Genomic DNA, 17,930 nt, shown 5'->3' with positions numbered 1-17,930 from the left:
GAAGATGGAGCCTAGAAATGTGTGTATCTACAGCACATACCGCGCACGCGCGCGCACGCGCGTACGCACGCACGCACACACACACACACACACAGAGTTTCTCTATTTCTGTAGAAAACCTGGATTTTTATTTTTTTTTTAAACTATAAAATACCCTGAGTTGAAACTAACATCTTCAATTCCCATATAATACCTCAGGCTGCTCTCCAGCCCTGCCCCTTTCCATGTTTGCTAGTGCCTTTTCCAAGAGTGAGAAGTCTGGCTTTCATTATCCTCAATATATTTACTTATTTGCTGATTGTAAGTGATCTCCCAACTCCCCTGGCCTTCTCCCCGCTCTGCCGCGTCTGCACCCTGCCCCAGCACACCCTGGCTCCTCGAGCACTAGCAGGGAGAAGTTGGGGAACAGGGAGCCTGGCAGTAGACTTCTTAACCTTGACACTTAAGACAGCAGAGGTGGAAAGGGAGAAGCAACCCAGTTTACTCCATAAAATCTTTTTTTTTTCCCATAAAATCTTAAATAGTATTTGTCCCAGTTATTTACTCTTTTGTGAAAAAAAAAAAAAAAAGAAGCCACTCTGAAAGTTAGCTGCTTAAAATTTGAACAGTGTTCTTTGGCACACAGATCTGCAGTTTAAGCTGAGCTCAGCAAAGATACTCCGCTCCGCTCGAGGTTAATTGGGCGGCTTGGAGGCTGGGGCTGGATCTGGCGCAGGCTCTTTCCCTCACTGTCTGACAGCCTGGGCTGCTGCTGGGACACCTAGAGGCGGCCTTCCCGTGTGCCTGTTTGGCTTCCTCACATCGAGGTGTCTGGGTTCCCAGGGCTGGCATCACCAGAGACAGAGAGAGCCAGGTGGAAGCCGTATTGCCTTTGCTCACATGACCTGGGACATTACAAGCGAATCACTAAACCCAACTCATATTCAAGGGGATCTTTGTTTTCTGCCTTTTCATGAGAGGACTATCAAAGAATTTTTAGACATGTTTTAAAACCAGTTAAGTATTGATATTAAAATCTTTTCTGAATGAATGAGAGATTCTTTCATTCGTACAGTTGAGTTTTTTTTAGTACTTTTCATTCATTTTGTTTAAAAGTTAAAAAATATATCTATATATGCTTTTGCGGGTGTGCTAAATCACTTCAGTCGTGTCTGACTCTCTTGGACCCTATGGACTGTAGCCCTCCAGGCTCCTCCGTCCATGGGATTCTCCAGGCAAGAACACTGGAGTGGATCGTCATGCCCTCCTCCAAGGGATCTTCCCAACCCAGGGATGGAATTTGTGTCTCTTAAGTCTCCTGGGTCGGCTGCTAAGTCACTTCAGTCGTGTCCGACTCTTCTCGACCCCAGAGACAGCAGCCCACCCGGCTCCCCCGTCCCTGGGATTCTACAGGCAAGAGTACTGGAGTGGGTGCCATTTCCTTCTCCAATGCAAGAAAGTGAAAAGTGAAAGTGAAGTCGCTCAGTCGTGTCTGACTCTTCTCGACCCCATGGACTGTAGCCCACCAGGCTCCTCTGTCCCTGGGATTCTCCAGGCACGAGCACTGGAGTGGGTGCCATCGCCTCCTCTGGCAGGCAGGTCCTTTACCGCTAGTGCCACCTGGGAAGCCCTGTATATGCTTTTACTTAGATTCACAAAAGAAATCGTATAGGATACGTATCATGTACATGTGTGTGTGTGTGTCACACACACATATATATGTGTATTGTTTCCGAGAAGGCAATGGCACCCCACTCCAGTACTCCTGCCTGGAAAATCCCATGGACAGAGGAGCTTGGTGGGCTGCAGTCCATGGGGTCGCTGAGGGTCAGACACGACTGAGCGACTTCTCTTTCACTTTTCACTTTCCTGCATTGGAGAAGGAAATGGCAACCCACTCCAGTGTTCTTGCCTGGAGAATCCCAGGGACGGGGGAGCCTGGTGGGCTGCCGTCTATGGGGTCGCACAGAGTCGGACACGACTGAAGCGACTTAGCAGCAGCGGCAGCATATATGTAGTGTTTCATGAAGTCTGTTGTTTCTGTGTTTTGCTTCCTTTGTTTTCTCCTTGCTCTTCACCTTCTCATTTTTCATTACTCCCTACCAGCTAACTCGTATTTACATCCTTCCATAGTTTTCTCCATGGAACGTCCTAGGTGGCTCAGTGGTAAAGAATCCACCTGCCAGTACAGGAGACACGGGGTCAATCCCTGGATCAGGAAGGTCCCCTGGAGAAGGAAATGGTAACCCACTCCAGTATTCTTGCCTGGAGAATCCCATGGACAGAGGAGCCTGGCCAGCTGCAGTCCATGGGGTTGCCAAAGAGTCAGACACGACTTAGCAACTAAACAACAACAACAATGTGTTTTTCCTCCGTACTCATGTACACACACACATGCATAGAGTGACTGGGGAGAGCTTTTAACAAATGGGATCATATTAGAACTGTCTTTTGCATCCTTACTCATTGAGCACCTTGTAGAAATTCCTGTTAAGTCAAGAGATTGTATTCTATTTTGTTCTTCTTAAGGGCTGCACATATTCTGTTTTCTGATTTGGTTATTTGACCATGAAAGGATAGGAGACTAAGCTCAACAAACAGGAATGGAGAGGGACAGGCTTTAAGGAAAAGGTAGTCAGGAAGAGAGAGACGAGTATTCGATCAGTATTCCCGGGGTCTCAGACCAAACGAGCCACAGAAGGGGACAGGAGGTTGGAAAAATGCTGTGGGGAGGCATGTTGATGGATTTTGTCTGAGAAATGAGTGTTTCTGTGTACATTAAAATTGCCAACCAGACATCTGAAGGCACAGGACACGCACTCTGGTCCAAGGAGAGGATTGGGGCTGACAGACAGAGCTGTGAAATGGGTGATCACTTGAGATAGAGCTGTGGCTTGACCAATATGTGCTGTTCGCGGGAGACTTCATGACACCAGGGTCCTGTGTGTTTACAGCTGGTGCATTGCGTTCTGTCCATTTTTCTTGAAGCAGAATTTTTATTTTCATTTTATGTGTTGTAGACTGAGAGAACCTTCTGCTAAATAGAGCTGTGTGAGTTTGCTAGTCTTTTGGAGACACGTAAGACGTTGAAAATTTGAAACCAGAGATGCCTGATGGGAACTTCCTTAATCTCTTCTCTCAGATCAAACCAGCCCAGGCTGCATGAGGTAATTAACATCATTGAATGGCTGAAGAAAGGTTTTTTTTTTTTCCCTCTTCCCTTTTATGTTAGAGAACGGATTTGTAATACAGCTAAGTAATGGATGCAAAATGAATAGAGCAGACAAATGAATCTGCCAAGGCTCTAGAGCTGATTACCACGCCAGTTCCTTTGGGATGAAGATGGTGATGATGTTTAAAATACTGGTGGCCTTGAAGTCAGCAGTGGAGAATTAAAATGCCATCTCCTTTTAGGGAACAAAAATCTTGTTCTCCATACGCCCCACTGGCTCCTGAAAAGTTGAAGAGTAATTGTTCTTCTTTTCTACTTTCAGATTGGGTTCCTGAAACTCAAAGCTAGGCTAGCCCACAAGTTCCATGTCAGTGGTAAAGTTGAAGTGATAAATGTCCTTCGGATTTAATTTTGATGGGGGTGTGGAGAGAGTGAAGGGTGCTCTAGTTATTGTTCTTTCTCTTTGGTCTTCCCCCCCCCTCCCCCCAAGATAACATCTGTAGACAACACCAGATGTCAACTATTTGTCAAGTGTGCTCAGAAAACTACCAACATGAGTATGATCCAGGCCTGGCCATAAAGAGCTCATTGTCTTGGTGGAAACAGCTGACAGTTGTGCAAAGCAGGTTGGAATGAGCGACACACAGAGGTACATGCTGTGGTGATACAGGAGAATAGGGCATTAATTCCTCTGTAGAACCTGGCATTTGAACTGGAATTTTTGCTTTCAGCTTCTTGATGTGGGAAATTTCAGAAATATACCAAAGTAGAGAAAGCGTGATGAATCCCTGTGACCTCACCTCCCAGCTTCATTATCAGCTCAAGGTTGTTTCATCTGTATCCCCACCTCCTACCCGACTCGCACCTCCAGATTATTGAAGCACATCCCAGATGACATAGGATTTCTGCTGTAACAATTCAACATATCTCTAAGAAGTGGGGGCACATTTTAGAAGCATATAACTACAATGCCTTTATCCCTCGTAAAATAATTGACAGTAAGTCCCTAATATTGACTCCTTATAGTCAGTTGAACTGTATTTTATAGAGAGATTTTTCTAGTGGGAAGAATTTTGTTACTGGGAGAAAGGGAATTCAGGTTGCGGGGAACGGTTCTTGCAGAAGCAGGGAGATATGCGTAAGTGACAGGTGGTACGAGTCTGGTTTAGGGCTGCAGCGACGGACGTGGAGATAAAATGGCAGAGGTGAGTCACTGTGGAGGAAAAGTCAATGGAATTGTACTGTTGCAGACGGCAGGTGTATCTTCCCTCTCTTTCTGGGTAACAGTACTGAGTGGTCATTTCGAGCCATACAGAACAGGGTGGGCAGACCACGTCCTACTCCCAGCCAGGGTTTTGTAAATGAAGTTCTGGGCACACAGCCACATCCATTCCTGGGCATATGGTCCACAGCTGCTCTCGCCCCACAGAGGCAAAGTTGAGTGGTTGCAACAGACACCCTGTGACCTGCAAAGCCTCAGATACTTACTGTTTACCCTTTATAGAAAAAGTTTGCTGACCCCTGTTCTAGAAGAAACTGGGTCCTGGGTTTAGTGCTGTCAGAAGGCTATGTTGAATGTTCTGGTGAGGAGCAGCTGTGGCTTTGTGAGGCTTAGGAGTGAGAAGGGTGGGAATTTGTTTAGTTTTGACTTCCTCATTCACTTGATAGCCTGAGAAAGTCCATATCTCTAAGAATTTCTCTGTCTGTTTGATTTGATCTTGTTTATTGTCTTTCCTACCAGTCAGGGAATTTTGCCTATTTTGTTAGCTACTCCATCCCCAGGGTCTGGATTAACGCCAGATGCTTAGCAAGCACTCAGTAAATAATTGTTGAATAAATAGGTGAATGCATTAGTGTTTTTGCTCCGCTTCTGCCTTAGATACATTTGGAGCTTCTTGGGGGACAAGAAGGATGTATTCTTAGGTGCCGGTGCTATTATGTAAATGCGGTATAATTTCCTGCCACCAAAGTTTAGGACAGTGTTTCATCAATACAATCGAGTCTTAAGCAGCAACTAAAACTAGTAATTATGGAGAGTGTAGAAATGTGGGAACATGTTTATAGTGGGACAAAATCTTATGCACACTGCCTCTCTGAAATATATATGAATATGGACAAAGACTGGAAAATAACGCAAAATGAAATGATTGTTTTAAGACAGTGGATTTTTTGGATAGTTTTTCTCTCTGGATTTTTCTTTAATGCTGTTGTTTTCTCATATTTTCAATAATGATTTTAAAAATGCATAATTCTTCTATGCCTTCCACGCCCGCCCCATACACATACCTCTGCAGCATGTCCAGAAATGTAACCATTAGTTTGGGTCACAAATAATGCAGTAATCAGAAATTAGAGTTAGTATTGGGAAGGTGGGTGGGCATTATGGGTGCATGTTTCACTTTATCCCCTGGGTAAACTGCTGCCACATACCTCCCAGTAGGATATGCCTGTGTGCTTTCTTGGTTGGAGCCTGATTTGGGTGTATATATAAGCTTACATTTAGACAGAAGCCCTTTTATTTGAAAGGGAACATGAACGGGCATGAGAGCTGGGCTCCCCCTTCCACTTATTCTGAGATGCGTGTTCTGCCAGGTTTTTCTTTTTCCACATTTTCTTGGGGATATAGTCATTTGGAGCAGTCACGTGGTTTTCTTCTCATTTCACTTTCAGGCTTCCTTTAAAAACATGAATAGGGGCTTCCCTGGTGGTCTAGTGGTTGAGAATCTGCCTTGCAATGCAGGGGGCACCAGTTCAATTCCTGGTCAAGGAACTAAGGTTCCATTTGCTGTGGGATGTGGCAACCCCCCAAAAATTTTTTTAATTAAAAATGAAATCCGTGGGTAAATCTTTTCTTTGTTCTTCAGTTTCTCCATGTGCAAAATTGTTGTTCTCTATACATCTTCCAAGGATGTGGTACATTTATAGCCCTTTTATTTAAATAGGTGTTTGTTCTACATAATTATGTTTCTAGGTTATATAGGGTTGGTACTTCAGCCGTGGCCTCTAGACTTCATCTGAGTGTCTTGTCAGGGGCTAGAATTCTGCATTGCAATACAGAAAGATCTCACAATTTCAGAAGTCTACTCTTTAAGCGAATGTTACTCCCTTAAAGAGAGTAATGGAGCTTCCCAGGTGGCTCACTGGTAAAGAATCTGCCAAGCAGGAGACCTGGGTTTGATCCCTGGGTTGGGAAGATCCAGGGAAGGAAATGGCAACCCACTCCAGTATTCTTGCCTGGGAAATCCCATGGATAGAGGAGCCTGGTGGGTTATGGGGTCGCAAAGATTCAGACATGACTTGGCTACTAAACTCCCACCAAAGAGAGATAATTGAAATATCACCTCTCAGGTTTAGCAAATGGTAAGATGATGAAGGATCTTTTCTCAGTTCATTCAAGGTAAAACTCAGTCTTTCTAGTGGTCTGCAGGAGCCTATGTGGTAAGACTGCCTGCCCCAGCCGCCTTCCCCACCCCACCCCCAACTTGGACCACCTGCAGATTTTTCATAGGTCACTCCATTCTCACCTGGGCTTCTTGCACTTCCTTGAAAATATCAGACGTGACCTGCCTCTCTGCACTGCCTCCCCAGGTGGATGCAGGGCTCATTCTCATTCTTTGTTTGCTCAAGTGTCACCTTCCCGGCGAAGTCTCCCCTGAGCCCTCCTTCCCCCACACGGTTCCTGCTTCTTTTTGTCCATAGCAGCTGTCAGCCTCTAACGCACTATATTGGAGAAGGAAATGGCAACCCACTCCAGTGTTCTTGCCTGGAGAATCCCAGGGACAGCGGAGCCTGGTGGGCTGCCATCTGTGAGGTCGCACAGAGTCGGACACGACTGAAGCGACTTAGCAGCAACAGCACACTGTATAATTTCCTCATGTATTATGTTTGTTGTTTACTGTCGCCTCGTGTCTCATTGGAATTGAGAACTTCCAGATGTACAGACTGGATTTAGAAAAGGCAGAGGAACCAGAGATCAAATTGCCAACATTGTTGGATCATAGAAAAGGCAAGGGAATTCCAGAAAAACATCTGCTTCATTGTTGACGCTAAAGCCTTTGCTTGTGTGGATCGCAACACACTGTGGAAGATTCTTAAAGAGATGGGAATACCAGACCACCTCACCTGCCTCCTGAGAAACCTGTATGCAGGTCAAGAACCAACAGTTAGAATCAGACATGGCACAGTGAACTGATTCCAAATTGGGAAAAGAGTACATCAAGGCTGTGTATTGTTACCCTGCTTGTTTAACTTACATGGAGAGTATATCATGTGAAATGCCAGGCTGGCTGAAGCACAAGCTGGAATCAAGATTGCTGGGAGAAATATCAATAACCCCAGATATGCAGATGACACCACACTAATGGTAGAAAGTGAAAAAGAACTAAAGAGCCTCTTGATGAAGGTGAAAGAGGAGAGTGAAAAGCTGGCTTAAAAGTCAACATTCAAAAAACTAAGATCATGGCATCCAGTCCCATTCAGTTCAGTTCAGTTCAGTCGCTCAGTTGTGTCCGACTCTTTGCGACCCCATGAATCGCAGCACGCCAGGCCTACCTGTCCATCACCAACTCCCAGAGTTCACTCAAACTCACGTCCATCGAGTCGGTGATGCCATCCAGCCATCTCATCCTCTGTCGTCCCCTTCTCCTCCTGCCCCCAATCCCTCCCAGCATCAGAGTCTTTTCCAATGAATCAACCCTTTGCATGAGGTGGCCAAAGTACTGGAGTTTCAGCTTTAGCATCATTCCTTCCAAAGAACACCCAGGGCTGATCTCCTTTAGAATGGACTGGTTGGATCTCCTTGCAGTCCAAGGGACTCTCAAGAGTCTTCTCCAACACCACAGTTCAAAAGCATCAATTCTTTGGCGCTCAGCTTTCTTCACAGTCCAACTCTCACATCCATACATGACCACTGGAAAAACCATAGCCTTGACTAGACGGACCTTTGTTGGCAAAGTAATGTCTCTGCTTTTGAATCTGCTATCTAGGTTGGTCATAACTTTCCTTCCAAGGAGTAAGCGTCTTTTAATTTCATGGCTGCAGTCACCATCTGCAGTGATTTTGCAGCCCAAAAAATAAAGTCTGCCACTGTTTCCCCATCTATTTGTCATGAAGTGATGGGACCAGTCCCATTACTTCATGACAAATAGATGAGGAAACAATGGAAACAGTGAGACTTTATTTTCCTGGACTCCAAGATCACTGTGGACAGTGACTGCAGCCATGAAATTAAAAGACACTTGCTTCTTGGAAGAAAAGCTATGACAAATCCAGACAGTGTGTTAAAAAGCAAAGACATCACTTTGCTGACAAAGGTCTGTATAGTCCAAGTGATGGTTTTTCCAGTAGTCATGTACAGATGTGAGAGTTGGATCATAAAGAAGACTAAGCACTGAAGAATTGATACTTTCAAATTGTGCTGGAGAAGACTCTTGAGAGTCCCTTGGACAGCAAGGAGATCAAACCGGTCAATCCTACAGGAAATAAGCCCTGACTATTCATTGAAAGGACTGATGCTGAAGCTGAAGTTACAATACTTTGGCTAAGTGATGCGAAGAGCCAACTCATTGGTAAAGACCCTAATGCTGGGAAAGATTGAGGGCAAGAGGAGAATGGGGCGACAGAGGATGAGATGGTTGGATGGCATCATTGATTCAAAGGACATGAGTTTGAGCAAACTCTGGGAGATAATGAAGGACAGGAAGGCATGCTGCAGTCCATGGGTTGCAAACAGTTGGACGTGACTGAGCGACTGTACAGCCCCTTTCCCAGCTGGAATGGAAGCTCCATGAGGGTAAGGATTTTTCTTGGTTTGGTTCACTCTTGCACCCCTAGTGGTTAGAGTAGGGTCCGCTGCACAGTAAGTGCTTGGTAGAAGGAAACGGCACCCCACTCCAGTATTCTTATCTGGAGAATCCCATGGACAGAGGAGCCTGGCAGGCTACAGTCCATGGGGTCGCAGGAGTTGGACACAACTTAGCAACTAAAGAGAGAGAGAGAAATATTTGTTGAATGTTTGTAGTTTCTGGGACCCTGAGTTTCACTTTCCACTTGGAATTTTACTTACGTAATTGTTATTACTCTACCATTTTGACCCCATGGATGCTCTGTTTCCCCTTTAATGAAAAAGATGAAAACATCTTCCCTTGGTTCTGCTTTGGCGTAACTGAGATTGGCAGGGAGTTCAAGGAAACGTTTTGAGTGCTAAGAACAATGGAGAAATGAGTACAGAAGATGCAAAGATGTAAGAAGTCTAGCTTACAGTGATGACTCTGAAATCTGCCATAGTTAACTGGCTCTGGTATCTTACGCACCCTGTGCTAGTCTCCCTTCTTCTGAGAAGTCTACTCTTGGCCTCAGCGGACTCCTGCTGACCTTGTCTGTATCTCCAGCACGTGGCTTCATCTTATCATCCACTGCTAAAGCGCTCCCTGCTGGGGCGTCTTCACAGCTGTCGTTGAGACCAGCGGAACTCTCGGTTTTTTGGCCACCTTGAGAAATGGCACAGACTGAGTCACTTAAACAACAGACGTTTGTTTCCTTGCCATTCTGGGAATCCAAGATCGAGGTGCCGTCCGCTGGGGCCTCCCATCCTGGCTTGTAGATAGCCACCTCCTCACCATGTACTCCGTGGGCCTGTCCTCTGCGTATACTTAGAGAGGGAGAGAGAGCTTCGGTATCTCCTGTTGTTGTTCTTCAGTCACTTGGTTGCATCCAACTCTTGGTGACTCCCTGGACCATAGCCCGCCAGGCTCCTCTGTCTGTGGGATTCTCCTGGTAAGAATACTGGAGTGGGTTGCCATTTCCTCCTCCAGGGGATCTTCCCAACCTAGGGATGGAACCCATGTCTCCTGTGTCTCCTCCATTGGCAAGTAGATTCTTTACCACTGAGCCACCTAGGAAGCCCCTGGTATCTCTTACTCTTCTTATAAGGACGCCAGTCCTGTTGGCTTAGGGCCCCACCTAATGACCTCATTTAACCCAGATTTCTTCCGTAAAGGCCCTATCTCCAAATGCAGTCACCTTGGAGGTCAGGGCTTCAAGATGAGAATTGGGAATGTGGGTAGGGGAGGAGACAGTTCAGTCCGTAAGTGGCATTGCTCTGACTGGAGCGAATAACATGCTTCATTCAGGTGAGACAGCACACAGGTGGTATGGCCTTCTCTAGTATTTTAGCTGACATTTATTGAACTAAACTAACTGTGTCCCAAATTGCATGCTCTGTGCAGGACATACCCTTTCCTTGCCATCCTGAAGCCCACAGCTCAGCAGAGGAGACAGAGCAGGGTGACGCGTACTATGAGGGTGCATATAGGTGTCAGGGAACGCATCCTTGAGAAGCTCTCTATAATATTCTTGCAGACCTGTCAGTAAATATATCCATGGTTACAGCACCATAGCGTACAATGTAATAATACGGTAACAGTTCACACATACAGTAAACAGGAGGGCGGCTCCTGCCAACTCCAGCCTCAGTCCTCTTCCTCGTCTTTCCCTGGCTTTAGTCCTCCAGCCTCTCTCCTCAACCTTTACCTCCCCAACATCCCCTGTTATTTTAATAATCAATGACTTTTCTCCTCATTCTCTGTTGAAAGTTACTGGGTTGTGTTTTTTTTCCTTATTACTTTTCCTTAACAAGTTGAGTTGAACATTTAGCTTTCTGTTCTCATCTCATAGCTTTCTACAGGGGCAGTTCCTGGTGCTCAGTGAGAGCTGTTCCCATCAGAGCCTCCTGTTTGCCACGAATAAAGGCCGAAGGAGATTGTCAGCCAGCATTAATGCCCTGTTTATAAGATGGCAATTACTGACACAGCATTTTGTGAGGTTCTTACTATATAAATAGCACAAGTGATTTGACAAGTTATGACTCCAGAGAATTCCACACACTGTAAGCCAATATTTCGTTTTCCTTCTCAAGGGGATACACATGCCATTAAATGAAGTTTGTTTCGCCTGCCATGCATTTTAAGCTGAGCTGGCCTTCCTGCCTCTGCTTAGCGCGTTTTTGAGAGAGTCACCAGTTTCTCTAAGAGCATGGCCATTGAGGGAGCAGCCTCATTCGGCCTCAGTCTCATTAATGCTTCATGGTCTTGAAATAATAAGAAAGCTCTTATCACTTACTGCTTCCTGACCCTGTGATAAACCACTGAAGCTCCTACCAAACACCTCCTGATTTTCGTGGCCTGCCTTTAGCGCATTGCACGCTCCGTAAGATACTCGGAGGCTGATAGATATTCTCTGTGGTCCTTCTCTTTCCCGTCGGTTCTGTCCCCACGTCTTTGTGTCTGATGTTTCTGGTCCCAGACAGGTGACCTGCTGATGCGTTAAGCTGAACTTATCTTCAACAGCTTTTATGATTGTGTAGTAGAGGCTTTTTAAAAAGGTTTTAAATCTCTTTCTCTTTTTTCTTTCCCTACTATCCTTTCTTTTTATCTTTCTAGTCCAATTTTCCTTGTCCATTTGTCCCTCTGTCCTCTGTCCCTCCACCTGATACTTGTTGAACATTTGCTAGGTAATTGTTACTGTGGAACTTTCTTGGTCCTTGTGACAGTAGCTGTGGCCTTCACATACTTTTTTTTGTCTCTGCAACCCATTTTCCTTTTCCATGGTCTCATGAAATATTTTCTGATACTCTGACAGCTGTTCCTTGTAATTAGTGAAGTTAATTTCTTCAGCAGATGATTCTCTTTTCTCTGTTACTAGCTTTCAGATTTTACTGGCCTTGTTTTGTAAATAGGTCTATCACAAAGGGTATTATACAAACAGGGAAGTACGTGTGATTTTCTCTTTGTTCTTTCTCATTATTTAACTGACTCATGGTACCTTCATCAATGGAGAAACTGTCAAATAGAAATTCAGTGTGAGCTGCACATGTATTAAAAAAAAACTTTATCGAGATGTGATTTACATACTGTAAAATTCACTTTATTTAAAGTGTACTGGTTTTTAGTATATTCACAGAGACATGCATACTTTAAAATTTTACAGTAGCCACATGAGAAAAGGAAAAAGAAACAGATGAAATTAACTGTAATAATGTGTCTTATTTAACCCATTATATCTAAAGTAAATATGATCAATAAAAAAGAACTTCCACTGCTTCAGTTATTAAATTTAAAATTCATCTAAGTTAAATAGAAAGTTTAAATATCATTTCTTAGTTGAACTAGCTACATTTTAAATGCTCAGCAACCACATTGGATCACGGAGCTCTAGGACAGTCTTGTAAGATGATCTTGCCTCAGGCAACTGTGATGTTTATCAAAAACACACACTTTCTGACTGTTTGGCAGTGAGCCTGTTTTGGAACATGAACCAAAGTTACTTGGCTGACACGGCTGAGCAACAGAACGTTTTATTTAATGTTGGACGGTGAGAGGACGGAAGACGCAGAAGAAAGTCTTTTCCAACATGACTTCAAGAGGATGCAAGAGTTGGCAAAAAATGTCTCTCAGTCAATAGCTTTCCTGTTCGTACATTCTCATCCTCATACATAGATGCACTTGGTTGACGTTAAGCACCTCTTTCTCATTTCTCAGAAATAACTGTAATTTTGGCTTTTGCATCTAGTTTGTCCCATGAAGCTTTTCAGTGTTTTCAAGGAGGAAATAAAGGTTTAGTGTTCTCTTTTTCCAGCTTGCTATCTAATCTGCTATCTCCTACATGTTTTATTTTTTCCTACAGATTCTTTATGAATCTGTTGCTTAGTCGCTTAGTTGTATCCGACTTTTTGCAGTCCCACAGACTGCAGCACGCCAGGCCTCCCTGTCCATCACCAACTCCCAAAACTTGCTCAAACTCATGTCCATCGAGTTGGTGATGCCATCCAACCATCTCATCCTCTGTCATCCCCTTCCGCTCCTGCCTTCAATCCTTTCCAGCATCAGGGTCTTTTCCAGTGAGTCAGTTCTTCGCATCAGGTGGCCAAAGTATTGGAGTTTCGATATCAGTCCTTCCAGTGAATATTCAGAACTGATTTCCTTTAGGATGGATTGGTTGGATCTCCTTGCTGTTCAAGGGACTCTCAAGAGTCTTCTCCAACACCACAGTTCAAAAGCATCAGTTCTTTGGCTCTCAGCTTTCTTTATAGTCCAACTCTCACATCCATACATGACTACTGGAAAACTAGCTTTGACTAGACAGGCCTTTGTTGGCAAAGTTAATGATTCTTTACTACCAACTTAAAAATCATGAAACAATTTGAAAGTACGAGAAGTGGCAGTAACTTCAGGTGCCCCAAGGTGTTAATCTGGTATAAGTTACTGTTATTTGAATACTTGGAGCTAGCTGTATTGACTCTAAAAGTCTGGCAGTTCCTCAAAAGATTAAACACAGTTTAACCATAGGACCCAGCAGTTCTACTCTTAGTTGGTATTGGTGCTGAGTCACTCAGTCATGTCCGACTCTTTGCGACCCCATGGACTGTATAGCCTGCCAGGCTCCTCTGTCCATTTGACTTCCCAGGGAAGAATACTGGAGTGGGTTGCCATTTTCTTCCCCAAGTGTTTACTCCTAAATATATGCCTAAACGAAATGAAAACACATATTCTTACAAAAACTTATACATGAAGATTCATAGCAGTGTTACTCATGATAGCTAAAAAGTAGAAATAACCTACCTGTCCATCCTACCTGCTGATGGGTAGATGAGTAAAATGTGGTGTAGAATATTATTCAGCAATAAAGGAGTATGAAGTACTGACCCATACTGTTGCATAGGTGAACTTTGAAGATATTATGCTAAGGGAAAGAAGACTCACACGCTGTATGAGTCTATTTGTATAAAATGTCTGGAATAGGAAAGTCCATAGAAACAAGGAAGATCAGTGGTTGCCCAGAGCTTGTGAAGTTGAAAGAAAGTGGGGAGTGACTGCTGATGATAATGAGTATAGTGTTTTTGAGGATGATGAGAATGTTCTAGAATGGATTGTGGTGATTGTTGTACAGCTCTGTGAATGCACTAACAACAATTGAGTTGTACACCTAAGTGGGTGAATTATATAGCATATAAGTTATCTCAAAAGAAGTTTTTTTAAAAAAGTGCTGACAGGCAAGAATTCTCAGTCAGTTCTCAGTGGTGGTTCTTGAACTCTCCACACTGGTTTTACCTTCTTTCCTTTCTTTATTCCCCCTTAGGTTTAAAAAAAAAAGCTAAAAGCCTTCTGGTCTTTCTGTATTTTTAAAATATATATATATTTTACTATTTGTTTGGCCATGCCAGGCCTCAGGTGCAGCACGTGAACTCATTAGCTGTGGCATGCAGGATCTAGTTCTCTGACCAGGGATCGAACCCCGGCCCCCTGCATTGGGACCACAGAGTTTTACCCACTGGACCACCAAGGAAGTCCAAAAACTCTTTTTTAATTGAGGTAATGTTGGTTTATAACTTTATGTAAGTTACATCGTGTACAACATGTGTATTTCTACTTCTGTGCACACTATAGCGTGCTCACTGCCAAAAATGTGGTTTCCGTTTGACACCATACAGCTGACCAGCTTTACCGATTTCACCCTTCCCTCCACCCGCCCCCCCGCCTGCCCCTCGTAACCACTGCTTTGTTCTCTGTATCTACATATCTGTTTTTGTTTGATTTGGTTTGCTCACTTATTTTGTATGTTTTTTATACTTTATAAAAATGTTTATATTTTTATACTGTTTTTTGTATTTTATATTGCTGTTTATATGTGAGTAAAATCATATGGTTTTTGTCTTTCTATCTGACTTATTTCAGTTAGCATAATTCCCTCCAGGTTCATGTCTGGTGTTGCAAATGGCAAGATTTCATTTTTCTTATGGCTAAATAATGCTGCATTGTGTGTATGGAGCCATATGTGTGTGTGTGTGTTACACTCGCCACATCTTCCTTATCCATTCATCTGTTGACGGGCACTTAGGTTGTGCCCATACGTTGGCTGTAATAAATAGTCCTGCAGTGGACACGGGAGTACAGGTTTCTTTTCAAATTAGTGTTTTCATATTCTTTGGATAAATACACAGAAATAGAATTGCTGGATCATATGGTAGCTCTAGTTGTAATTTTTTTAGCAGTCTCCATCCTGTTTTCCATATTGGCTGCACCATTTTGCATTTCCACCAGCGGTGTGTGAAGTTCCTGTATCAGTCTTCTTCAGCTCAATCTCCGTGCTTTCCTGACCAGTCCTACCAGCCACATTGAGAATTTTTCATATGTAACTTTTATTATTATGCTCCTATAAATTTATGTCTTGTAGAGCTCATTATACACTGAGACCCTGTAGAGAGGAAATATTGGGGTTGGTGTTTAACCAGGGGCTGAGCATAAGTGCACATTGCAGTATTCTGTCATTTAACCTTTACAGTGACCCTGTGCGTCCGCAGCTAACGAGCAGCAGAGATGGCATCTGAGCCTAGGTCTGTTTGACTCTGAAGTCCACATCCTTAGCAGCTGTGCTGCTCTGTCTTGTAAGCCCCGTAGCTGTAGGCCCAGAGGTCTAGTCCATGTGATATGTTTTTGCTGATTAACTGTTGTATATTCTGGTACTTCTCCAACCTTTTTCCTGAAATACTCCAAGAAATCCATGCAGATGTATCACTGGGTGTCTTGTAATATAGTTCAGAAACTGCCTGCTGCAAACACAAAATGCCCTTGAAATCTTATGTTTAATCTTGCAAAACTGTAAATCCAGCACTTTAGACTTTATATGTGTGTGTTCGAATATTAAATTCATCCCTCCCTATCCACTCGCCCCCAGACCCCAGTAAAATTGTTCTTGGAGTCCTGTTCACCGGGTGTGGTCCTGGGGCTCTGGGGTAGGTGTCTGCTGCTTTCAGAAGCACAGTTGTATAATCCCATTCTCAGTTTCACGAATCCATTCTTCACTAAGAGTATATCCAGCCCTGACGTCCCGTAACTTCAAACTTGTATGTCTGAGTGCCTATTTGACATCTGCATTTGGACGTTTAACTGGTATCACAGCTTCCCTCTGGTGGCAATGTTTGGACCACAGGGAAAGCAAAGAAAGCATCTTGCAGATCTGTAGACTAGACTAGACTAGAACTCCTGATTCTCCACTCGAGTCTAAACCCCTTCCTGCAGGTTTCCCCATCTCAGTGTATGGTCCTGTCGTCCACCTGGTTGCCCAAGCCACACACCTAGCAATTATCCTAGATTCTTCTTTTTTTCTTCCTGCTACATCTAATCCATTAGCAAGAGCTACTTATCTACTTTTAAGATATCTTGACACCATCACCATCATCCTGTTTTCTCTGCTTTCCATGTTGTCCAAGCCATCCCCACCACCTGTTTCGTGCAATAGCCATCTAACTGATCTGCTTCTCCTCTTTCTCTTAACAGTTCTCCATGCAGCCAGGGTGATGTTTTTAAAATGCACACCTGGGGGGAGGGAGGAGGGTGCAGGATGGGGAACACAGGTATACCTGTGGCGGATTCATTTCGATATTTGGCAAAACTAATACAATATTGTAAAGTTTAAAAATAAAATAAAAATAAAATGCACACCTGATTATTTTTCTTCCCTGCTAATACCCTCCAGTGAAACCCAGACTTCTTGGCCTGTAAAGGTTATTTGGCTTGGCCGCTGCGAGCCTCTCCAGCTTCCCCTCTTACCCTTGTTCACTGCATTTCTATCACGTTGGCCTTTCTGTGAGTCCTTGCCAAGGAGAGGGTCAGTCTGTCTTTAGGGATTTTGCGCTTGCAGTGCTCTCTGCCTGGGATGCCTTGATCTCAGATAGTCACGTGGCCGTCTCCTTGGTGTCATTCAGGTCTCAGCTCAGGTAGGTCTTCCCTGGCTGCCAGATCTGAACTAGACATACGGGCTTCCAGCCGCTTTCTGAATATGTTACTTTTAACTTTTTCTATTATATATCCTATCTGAAGTTCTTTTTTACACTTATACGTTTCTCCTTCTGCAACCTCTCCCCTCAAAAAAGATTGTGAATTTTGCAGAGGAGGGATTATTCTGTCTTGCTCCTTACTGTGTCCCTGGTGCTTGAACAGTCCCTGGAAACAGTAGGTCTTTAATGTATGTTCGTAGAATCAGCGATCGCTTTTCCCATTACACGTAGGGCCAATATAAGAATAGGACTGGTGGTGAGCTGAGAGTAGATGGCAGTGCTGAAGTAGAAAATGAAAGGAGTCAAAAGCTTCTGGTGCCTATGTGTTCATCAGATTTAGTCATACTGATTCAAAACTGGGAACAACTCGAATGTCCATCGACAAACGAATGGATAAACAATTTGTGGTCCATACGGTGCAGTATTACTTGGCCTTAAAAAGGAATGAAGGGACTTCCCTGGTGGCCCAGCGGTTTAGAGTCTGTACTTTGTAATGCAGAGGGTACAGGTTCAGACCCTGGTTGGAGAACTCAGCTTGCACATGCTGTGTGGCACAGCCAGAAAAGGGAAAAAGGGAACATCACTTCCTTCAGGAATCAACTGATGGAATGACTCAGATACAAGAAGAGAAAGAGCCTGTATACTGCATAAAGAATGTGATATCAAAGATACCTGCAGAGTATATTCAAGTAGCGTGGTCTCAATAAAGCATGATAAGCACCTTAAAAAAAAAGGACTGAAGTACTGCTCCACGGTGCAGCATGGATGAGCCTCAGCGTCTTAACCGCTGGACCACCAGGGAAGTCCTAGCAAAGCACCTTTTAAGTTGCAGCGCCGTTGTTTATTTCAGGTGTGCTGTTGGAACGTGCCATCAAGGCTAGTCAGGTTTCAGTATTAGGGGACAAGTACTTGCAGTGGAAGTATGGATGTTTTACAAAACAACCAGAA

General features: G+C 43.9%; 1 protein-coding gene and 1 long non-coding RNA gene across 2 annotated transcripts in view; both read left to right on the top strand.

The window, feature by feature from the left end:
- The window catches only part of PACS1 (phosphofurin acidic cluster sorting protein 1), a 149,931-nt gene that overhangs the window by 23,852 nt on the left and 108,149 nt on the right, over nucleotides 1-17,930 (top strand). The gene's annotated exons all lie outside the window — the stretch shown is intronic.
- LOC138984701 (uncharacterized) lies at nucleotides 2,697-4,475 on the top strand. Its single transcript, XR_011461969.1, has 4 exons — nucleotides 2,697-3,146; nucleotides 3,474-3,525; nucleotides 3,642-3,800; nucleotides 3,883-4,475. It is a non-coding gene; the product is annotated as an uncharacterized lncRNA (long non-coding RNA).

This window comes from Bos mutus, chromosome 22, assembly GCF_027580195.1.
Source record: "Bos mutus isolate GX-2022 chromosome 22, NWIPB_WYAK_1.1, whole genome shotgun sequence".
Taxonomy (NCBI): domain Eukaryota; kingdom Metazoa; phylum Chordata; class Mammalia; order Artiodactyla; family Bovidae; genus Bos; species Bos mutus.
This window is presented reverse-complemented; position numbering and strand designations above follow the sequence as displayed.